Raw genomic sequence first — 10,760 nt, 5'->3', positions numbered from 1 at the left:
GCGAGGGGTGTGCCATGGAAATACATTTGTATATGGGATTAGAGGCATGCCATGAAGGAACAGCAAGCGCAAATGTTAGGTTTTGAAGGGAAGGCGAGGGTTAAAGAAAGACATGCACACAGTAAGAGGGTGGCTCAACAGCAAATTCAGACTTTATGTTCGGCATAAAACCCACAGAAGTGGGGCGCCAGCCTAATGCCAGAGCCCACTGCTGCTTACAGGCTGGGGCACTTTATAGGTATGAGTGCGAGGGGTCTGGGCGGTATGGCTTGCTTCCCAGCAGGATACTGATAAGATGTTCTCGTGATTAGGTGGTTCTGGCCCTTGTTCAGGTGGGATGTCATCGGGGTATTCCTTGGACCTTTGTCCAGCAAGATATGATTGGGATTTTTTTTGTTGTTTTTTTTTTTTTTTTTTTTTGAGTCGGAGTTTCACTCGTTGCCCAGGCTGGAGTGCAATGGCATGATTTCGGCTCACTGCAACCTCTACCTCCCAGATTCAAGTGATTCTCCTGCCTCAGCCTCCCGTGTAGCTGGGTTTACAGGCGCCCACCACCACACCGGACTAATTTTTGTATTTTTAGTAGAAATGGGGTTTCATCATGTTGGTCAGGCTGGTCTTGAACTCCTGACCTCAGGTGATCCGCCTGTCTTGGCCTCCGAAAGTGCTAGGATTACAGGTGTGAGCCACCGCACCTGGCCTGGGATTTGGGCCTTTGTCTGCCTTGTGGTCAGGTGGTTAGGCACAATGTTTCTCAGGGCCCAAACCCCTGTGAATGTTTCACTTTGACCAAGGTCTGCAAAATAGTGGGCAGCTTACAAAATGATGCAGTTTGGACTAACAGCAAAGATCCTGGGACAGGGGCATGCTTGGAATTTCCAAAGACAGCAAGGTGAGTAAGTCACTGAGTTAGCCAAAGAGGATGGGAAATAAACTCAGAGATACGGAAGGTCACTGGGGAATTTTGAGCATTTTTTAAAATGTGGCACCATAGTTGCCATATGGAAAGCAGACTGCGAGGGATATTTAGAGGCGAACAAAGGGATCAGGCAGACCCTACTGTAGTGGCCACAAGAGAAGCCGCAAACTGAATGAACCAGTCAGATGGACAAACAACAATCCAGGTTTAATGGCATGTTTGATGTCAAAGAAAAACGATTCATCTCCAAATCAGGGGTAACAAACCAATTTGGGAAACAAAGCCCAACTGATTAGTTAAAAGCAAAGTTCAGCAGCGATTTCTGTAGAAATCACTTTTCCCTAAGCTTCCGGGAAAAGCTGACTTTCTAAGCAATATTCTCCTCTCCCACATTACCTGAAATCTTTTTCACTACCTTAAAATCAATTTCTCATATTCACAAGACATATCAGACAAAGCACTTATATTTATATCTCAGTAATACAACTTGTATCTCAATAATAAAAACAACCTAATTTTTTAATTTTTAGACAAAAGGTTTTGAATGAACATTTCACAAAGATATACAAGTGACTGATAAGCACATAAAAAAGCATTCAACATTAAGTCAACAGAGAAATGCAAAATAAAATCACAACGGGATACTACGAGACACCCATTAGAATGGCTAAAAGTAAAAAGACCAAAAATACCAAATGTTGATGAAGATAGGGAGCTACTGGAAGTCTCTTATCTTGTTGGGACTACAAAATGGCACAATAACTTTGGGAAATAGTCTGGCAGTTTCATTTAAAATTGAATATAGCCCCTACCTTATGATTCAGCAATTTCACTCCTAAATGTTTACCAAAGAAAAACGAAAGCCTGTGCCCACAAAAATAAAATAATGTACATATAGCCTTATTCAAAATGTTCCAAAACTGGAAGCAGACTAAGTATTGTCAATAGGAAAATGGATAAACAACCTATAGTATACTTACACAACAGAAGACTATCCAGCAATAAAAAAAATTCACTAATGATACACAAAATAACATAGATGAATCTCAAAAACATTATGCTAAATTAACAAAGCCTTACATTTAGAAGCACATATTGTATCATTCCATTTGTTTTAAGTCCTAGAACAGCCAAAAATAATTTATGTATCTCTTTAAAAAGTCAACAGTGGTAAGTTACCTCTGGGTAGAGGGGCAGTTGGACAGGGATTAATTGGGAAGGAAGAAGAGAGAAGTTCTCATAATGTTTCATAATATTCTATGTCTTGACAGAAATTTAGATTACACTGATGTATGTTTGTTAAAATTCCTCCAAAGCCTGGCATGGTGCCAAATAGTCCCAGCTACTTGGGAGGCTGAGACAGGAGGATCTCCTTGAGCCTAGGAGTCAGAGTCCAGCCTGACCAATATAGTGAGATCACATCTCTAACAACAACAAAAATTCCTCCAATGGCACATTTAGTATTTGTGCATTTCACTATATGACAATTAACTCAAAAATTTAAAAGAACCATAAACAAAGACTGAACTCATGTTAATGATACTCATACTGAAGCATTTAGGGGTGAGGTATACAGATAGTTGCAATTTACTTTGAAATTCTGCAAAGTAAAAAAAAAGTGGATTGATGGAGAGATAGGTGGATGGATATGTGATAAAGTAAATGTGGGAACATGTTAATTGTAGAATTTAGGTGGTGTATAAATTCTTTTAACTATTCTGTATGTTTGAAATTTTTCATATTAAAATATTGAAAAGGAAAATGTCAATTTCTCCTATTTCAGTTTAGTTCTCCAAGGACAGTAATTTCAAGTTGAATGATGAAGAATTATATTTTAAAAAACAAGCAGAAATTGATTCTCCTTAGCATAATGTTAGTATTCAATATATTTTGATTCATTAGTTAATTAATTTTTTGAGTACAGGGGACTTTATTGATAGTATATGACAAAGTGGGCTTCCTAGGCCCCTCCCTCTTCAGGGGGTTCTGTGTGGAAATTGTGGGGAGGGGAGATTCTCAGTGTGGTGGGGAACTGAGTGTGGCAGGGACTCCCTAGCAGCTGCGGGCCTCTCTCTTCCTCTCGTGCTCTCACTGCAGCTGGTGGTCAGGGGTCTTACTCCTTGGAGGTTTCGTGGGCTATGAGGTCCACCACCCTGCTGCTGTAGCCAAATTCATTGTAATACCAGGAAATGAGCTTGACAAAGTGATTGTTGAGGGCAATGCCAGCCCCAGCATTGAAGGCAGACGAGTGGGTGTTGCTGTTAAAGTCGGAGGAGACAACCTGGTGCTCGTGTAGCCCAGGATGCCCTTGAGGGGGCCTGTAATTCCTGCTTTACCACCCTCTTGATGTCATCATTTTTGGCAGGTTTCTCCAGATGGCAAGTCAGGTCCGTGACCAACACGTTGGCAGTGGGGACATGGAAGGCCATGCCAATGAGCTTCCCATTCAGCTCAGGGGTAACCTTACCCATAGCCTTGGCACCACTAGTAGATGCAGGGATGATGTCCTGGAGAGCCCCGTGGCCATTGTGCCACAGTTTCCCAGAGGGGCCATCCAGGGTAGGGTGGCTGTGATTGCATGGACTGTAGTTATAAGTTCTTCCATGCCAAAGTTGTCATGGATGACCTTGGCCAGGGGGGCTAAGCAGTTGGTGGTACAGGAGGCATTGCTGATGATCTTGAGGCTGTTTTTGTACTACTCATGATTCATGCCTATCATGAAAAAGGGGGTGTCAGCAGAAAGGGCAGGGATGATGGCCCTTTTGGCTCCCTCTTCTAAGACATCTCCAGCCTTCTCATGGTATTGAAGATGCCGGTGGACTACACAACATAATCAGCACCAGCATCATCCCATTTGATTTTGGTGGGACCTCGCTCTTAGAAGATGGTAATGGGATTTCCACCGATGACAAACTGCCTGCTCTCAGCTTTAATGGTGCCATGGAACTTGCCATGGGTGGAATCATACTGGACCATGTGGATCATGTAGTTGAAGTCAACAAAGGGGTCATTGATGGTGACAGTATCCACTTTGCCAAAGTTAAAAGCAGCCCTGATGACCAGACACCCAACATGGCCAAATCCATTTACTCTGGCCTTCACCTTCACCATGGTGTCTCAGGGATACAGCTGGTGCTGCATGAGAAGATGCAGCTGTCTGTCTAACAGGAGGAGCAGAGAGTAATTGTATACATTTTCTACATGCCTTTCTTACTAATATATGGCAAGTGTCTTTCCTTTTCGTTAAGTATTCTTCTAAAACACCATTTTTAATAATAGAAAATTTGGGGATCTCATTCTCACCTACATTGGGTTTTACCTTTTCCTTTAAATCTTTGCCAATTTATGGAATGAAAAAGATATCTCCCCTTTATATTTTTGATTGCTAGTGAGGTTCTTCATGTTAATTGGTCTTTCATCTTTTCTATGAAAGTGCTTTTATTGGTGTATAAACACCCTTTATATATTAGGGTTGTTAGCATTTTTGTCATGTTTACAAATGTGTTACAAATGCATACACAAACAATATATTTGTTCCAGATTTTTAATTTTAATAGACTTTTTTTCATCATGATGCACTTAGATATCTTGAATTCATTCTTCCTAACTAAAATTTTGTGTCATTTGACCAACATCTCCCCGATCCCCCTTCCTTTGCCTCTACCATTTTACTCTCTGCTTCTATGAAGTCACCTTTTTCACACGCCACTGTAAGTGAGGACATGTAATATTTGTCTTTCTATGCCTGCTTATTTCACTTAACATAATGTCCTCCAGGTTCATCCAGTTGTCACAAAAAATAACAGGATTTCCTTTTTTCAAAGGCTAATGGTATTCCATTGTTTATATGTGCTACATTTTCTTTGTCCATTAATCTATTGAAGGACACTTAAGTTGATTCCATATCCTGGCTATTGTGAATAGTACTGCAATGAACACGGGAGTGCAGATATCTCTTCACCACACTTATTTCATATTCCTAGTAGTGGGATTGCTGAATCACATGGTAGTTCTATTTTTAACTTTTTTAGGAACCTCCATACTGTTTTCCATAATAGTTGTGCCAATTTACATTCCCACAAACAAATTACAATTTTTATTCACAATACTTTGATATAAAATTTTGTTTCTTATTTATTGTTTGCTTTCTTACCATGCCACCTTCAAAGAGACCTGGAGACATTGCCGGGGGTTGGAAACTGACTTAATAAAGAGGCTTGAGAAAGGAAAGAAAGAAAACGTATTAAGGCAAATATTGCAAGGAGTAGACAGATCTAGTTTTAATTCCATTTTAGCCACTAACTACTAATTGGTCAAGTGATTAAATCTCTCAAAACCAGTTTCCTTTTTGGGGATTGGGGATAATAATAGTTTCCCTGAAGGGTTGTTGTGAGGACCACAGAAAACAAATGTAAAGTACTTCCCTGGGAATGTTTATGCACTGTTGGTGGGAATGTAAATTAGCTCAGCCCCTGTAGAAAGCAGTTTGGAGATTTCTCAAAGAACTAAAAGTAGAATTACCATTTGACTCAGCAATCCCATTGCTAGGTATATGCCCAAAAGAAAATAAATTGCTCTACCAAAAAGACACCTATATTCATTTGTTTTTCACAGCACTAGTCATGATAGCAAGATATGGAATCAACCTAGGTGACCATCAACAGTGAATTGGATAAAGAAAATGTGTTACATACACACCATGGAATACTACAAACCATAAACCATTCACAACCCCAGCACTGAAGGCAAAAGAGTGGGTGTCCATGGTAGCTGTGAATACTACACAACCATAATAGCTGGAGGCCATTATCCTATGTGAATTTTTTGGTTTGCTTTTTGAGACAGAGTTTCACTCTTATTGCCCAGGCTGGAGTGGGCACTGCAAACTCTGCCTCCCGGGTTCAAACGATTCTCCTGCCTCAGCCTCCCAAGTACCTGGGATTACAGGCGTCCACCAACACACCTAGCTAATTTTTGTATTTTTAGTAGAGACAGGTTTCACCATGTTGGCCAGCCTGGTCTTGAACTCCTGACCTCAAGTGATCTGCCTGCCTCTGCCTCCCAAAGTGCTGGGATTATAGATAAGCGTGAGCCACTGCACCCGGCCTATCCTAAGTGAATTAACACAGGAACAGAAAACCAAATATGAATGTTCCCACCGATAAGCGGGAGCTAAAGATTGGGTGCACAGAGACATAAAGATGGGAACAATAGACACTAGGAACTCCAAAAGTGGGAAAGGGAGGGAGGAAGTTGGAGAAGGACTGAAACACTTCCTATTCGGTATTATGTTCATGATATGGGTGATGGGATCCGAAGCCCAAACCTCAGCATCACGCAATATACCCTTATAACTAACCCGTACATGTAACCCGCTAAATTTAAAATTAAAACAAATTTTAAGTACCTCCCTTGAGAGACAGTAAGTTGTAACTGTATGTAACTAAATGAAAAGGTATTCTAAAACACTGCGTCCCAAATGTTAAAGGTGCATGTGAATCACCTGAGGATCTTGTTAAATGCAGTTTCTCATTCGGGACACCTGAAGCAGCGCCTGAGCTGCTTCATTTCTAACAAGCTCCCAGATGATGCTGATGCTGATTGAAGATTCTAGAGTCTTCTGACAATGAGAATCCTTGACAGTAAATATTTAAGAACCAATTTAACAACTGATGTCTGTTTTCAGAAGAGTTGTGACTCCTGGTACTATGTGGAATTTGCAAGATGGAAGATATGGCTAGCCCTTAGAGGATGCAATTTGAATCTAAAATTATCTTAACAAGGTCAGTGTTTCACCAGACGAAATTTCATTAGAGTCATGTTGCTATACAGGAAAGCCAAACATCTGATGAATAAGAAATTGTGCATAAACAATAAAGAATAGGATCCAGGAGCAGTAGCATACCTGTAGCCCCAGCTACCTGGAAGACTGAGGTGACAGCATCACTTGAGCCCAGGAGTTCCAGTCTAGCCTGGGTGACAGAGCGAGACCTCACCTCTAAAAATAAAGATAAAAATAAATTTTTGAGACAGCGTCTCTCTTCGTCATCCAGGCTACAGTGCAGTGGCATGAACCCAGCTCACTGCAGCCTCAAACTCCTAGGCTCAAATGATCCCCCCACCTCAACCTCCTGAGTAGCTGGGATCGCAAACGGGCACCACCACATCCGGCTATTTTTATTATTATTATTTGTAGAGACAGGGTCTTGCCATGTTGCCCAGGCTGGTCTCAAATTCCTGGGCTCAAGCAATCCTCCTACCTCCGCCTCCCGAAGTGTTAGGATTATAGGCCTGAAAAGATCTAATGGTCACAGTCCTTCCAATGACTTCCTACCCAAAGGCTTACCCAAAACACTCATCCAAAGAAAACACCCCCATATGAAAAAATTGAGGTGTTTAGAGGAAACTCAATTGCAGTATTCTGCGTGCATCTTTCCCCTATAGCACGTTTCCCAGCTTCAGCCAATCAGAAGCTCCCAGCCTCAGCCAATCAGAAGCATCAGTTGGGTTACCTGCTACCACTCCTAGAGCTTGGGAGAGTTTGTGGAAGGATAGGGGAGAAACCCAAGCATCTATGTTTCTAAACAGAAATGGTTTGGGAAACCTGCCTCACTATGTTTGTTCATCTCCCTTGTTTGTTTTTTTTCTTGTTGTTGTTTTTGTTTTTTTCCTTTTTTTTTTTTTTTCAGTTTAGAATTCATAGCAGAGGGGAGCTGTACATAGTGGACAGAGGTTCTATTGTGAGGAAAACTGACATTCATCCGTGATACTAGGTAGCTGTGTAATCTTGAGCAAGTTACTCATCCTTCCTGAGTGTGAGTTTTCTAATGTGTAAAACAAGAGTAAAAAAAGCTTCTACATAAGGTCATTATAGAGATTACCTAAAGTCATGGATTTCACTGCCATTTGTAAACTGAATACGAGTGTGATTGCCATAAATGCATATACTATGTCAAATCTTCACTGAACAAAGCTGTTGAGAGGTCCTTAGGGATTTGTTAATGTGAGATTTTATCCACTTAGCAAGGCGGAGCTGGTAAACTAAAGGTCAAGTTGACATAAAACCTGGATATAAGCCCAACTTTGCTTTTATTGTTTGAGCCCCCCTGGGAGAAAGATGGCAACCTTCCGGTTCTCCACTATCTCATCTGTAAAACAGTGATGATGATAACTCCTTGCTCCCCGCTTAGAGTGGTTGCGAGGTTTTGTAAATGATGCTAACTGAAGGTGGTTTGTAGACTCTAAAATGCTGTACACATTGTTGATGCCTGTCACGAAAGAGCTGGAAAGGCCAAGGCATCAGTTTTCAGATCCACTAACATCCCATCCCTGCCCCACCCATCCTACCTAATCCCCGTCCCAAAGGGCAAGAAGGCTTGCTAGCAGGAGTGCTGGGGACGCAGCACTTTCCATCAGCAGCTCAAGAAACTCAAGAGCACTAAGAGTTTCTGGGGCAAAGATCAGTCCCCCATGGTGGGCTTGAGGGGCAGCTGGTCAGCAAGCAGGGATGTGGGCCATTGTCTGTGCCTGTCGTCTGTCTTCCCAAGTGTTTAGTGACGGATGGTGCCAGATATTTCCCCTGCTGCTGCTGCTGGCTGAACCTGTCATGACACATCCAATTTCAAGAGCGGAGTTACAGAATCTGTGCCTTGGAAGAAGAACAAAGTTTGAATATCCGTGGAGTTGAGGACAGACTTAAGAGATTAGGAAAGGGTAAGGCCCTGCAGCGGGAAACTGCTCACCGTGACTAAAAGTGAAAGTGAGTACAGCTTAGAGAATGCCACTCAGAGATAGGAATCAGGATGGGGAGTGGAGAGATGAGGAACAGAGGCTGCAAGCAGATGGGAAGATGGGGTGGCCACCAGAGCTAACAAGTAGAGCATGGACAGATTGGCTGCTCACAGCCATGGCTGCTACCAGGGTGGAATTCCAGGAAACCCAGGAGTGGGACTCAGCAGTGAGGTTTGGGTGAGGTGGGCTAAGGAGACTCAAACCCCAAAACACAGCCTCCATTGCTTCTATTTTTTAGATTTTTTTCAAAACTATTTTTCTTACCAAATTTTACTGACTTAGAAACCAGCAAGAAATGTAATATCACATTTATTTACAGCCTAGAAGTAACAATTCCTGCATACACTGTCCTCTCATGGTATATCTCCTCAGAATATGCAGCATTCAACAGGATGACCCTTTAACTTAAAAATAAACTGAATATGCCTTATGGGGGGTGAAGATACATGTGGCAAGAAAACTATAGCTTTAAACTAATGGTTCTCAAACTAATTTAAATCAAATCATTTGGAGGGCTTGTTAAAACACCCAGGACTGGCTCAATCATAACTCACTGCAGCCTTGACCTCCTGTGCTCAAGCGATCCTCCTACCTTAGCCTCCTGAGTAGCTGGGACTACAGGCATGTGCCACCACATCCAGCCACCTTTTTTTTTTTTTTTTTTTTTTTGAGATTTTTCTTAAATTTCTGTAAAGATGGCATCTCACTTTGTCACCCAGGCTGATCTCAAACTCCCGGCTTCAAGGGATCCCCTCCCTCCTCAGCCTTCCAAAGTGCTAGGATTACAGGCATGAGCCACAGGGCCCCACCACAGTTTCTGATCCATTAGGTCTGGGGTAGGGCCTGAGAACTTGCATTTCTAACAAGCTCCCTAGTGATACTGATGCTGCCACTAGAACCACTGTGCTGGATAATTAAGGATCCTTGACAGGAAGAGAAATAAAAATACGCAGACTAGATTGGCAAATATGTTTCCTTAACATTCCAATTTTCTAAGTTGAAATTCAGACATGTCACCCCTCCCCAGGAGATCACTTGCGATATTAGCCAGTTTCTCACTATGTGGAAAATATTCTAGAAATGCTAAAAGTAATCCTAAAATGGAATCTTAGAATGGTTCCTTGAACTAGAGCCGTAGCATGAGGTGGAGTCCACTCAGATGCTCTTGGGTGTGGTGACATTGAGATATGTCCCCTGTGGGGACAAGCCTATGAAGGGCAAGGAACACAGAACCATCTCCCTCAGACAGCACTTCCAAGCATGTTACCAAAATCTTGATCTTTGAATCCCATGTCAGAGAATTTGTCATCCATTTAATCAGTCATTCAGAGAGCAATCCCTCTCAGGACTATATAGAACCTGCTTTCTGAGGACACAGGCTCTATTAGACTTAGAACAGTCAATGTTTTCCAGTAAAAATATAACACAATCAGCATATGTAATTTTAAATTAAAAAGTAAAAATAGGACAGGGCAATGACACAAGTCTGTAATTCCAGCACTTTGGGAGGCTGAGGTAGGCAGATCACTTGAATCCAGGAGTTCGAGACCAGCCTGGGCAACACGATGAAACCCCGTCTCCACAAAAAAAAAAAAAAAAAAAATTTAGCCAGGCATGGTGTTGCACACCTGTGGCCCTAGTTACGTGGTAGGCTGAGGTGGTAGGATGGCTTGAGCCCGAGAGGTGGAGGTTGCAGTGAGTTGAGATCGCACCACTGCACTCCAGCCTGGGTGACAGCGAGACCCTATCTCAAAATAAAATAAAATAAAATAAAAAGTAAAAATAAGCAGGTGAAATTAATTTTAATAATATAATTTATTTAATTCAATATAGACAATATATCACTTCAGCATATAGGCATGATAAAGCTTAATGAGCTATTTTACACTTTTTATACTAAGTCTTCAAAATCTAGTGTGTATGTTACACTTACAGCACATCTCAATGCAGACCAGCCACATTTCAAATGCTCTATTGTCACAAGTTGCCAGTGCTATTGCAGTGGACAATATATTGAGGGGTTGCTGGTCAGCAAGCAGGGATGGACCCC

General features: G+C 41.8%; 1 pseudogene; it reads right to left on the bottom strand.

The window, feature by feature from the left end:
* Window positions 1-2,796: 2,796 nt before the first annotated feature.
* Window positions 2,797-4,704, bottom strand: LOC101003880 (annotated as a pseudogene).
* Between the last annotated feature and the right edge of the window lie 6,056 nt (window positions 4,705-10,760).

Source organism: Papio anubis, chromosome 11 (assembly GCF_008728515.1).
Source record: "Papio anubis isolate 15944 chromosome 11, Panubis1.0, whole genome shotgun sequence".
NCBI classification, from domain to species: Eukaryota; Metazoa; Chordata; class Mammalia; order Primates; family Cercopithecidae; genus Papio; species Papio anubis.
This window is presented reverse-complemented; position numbering and strand designations above follow the sequence as displayed.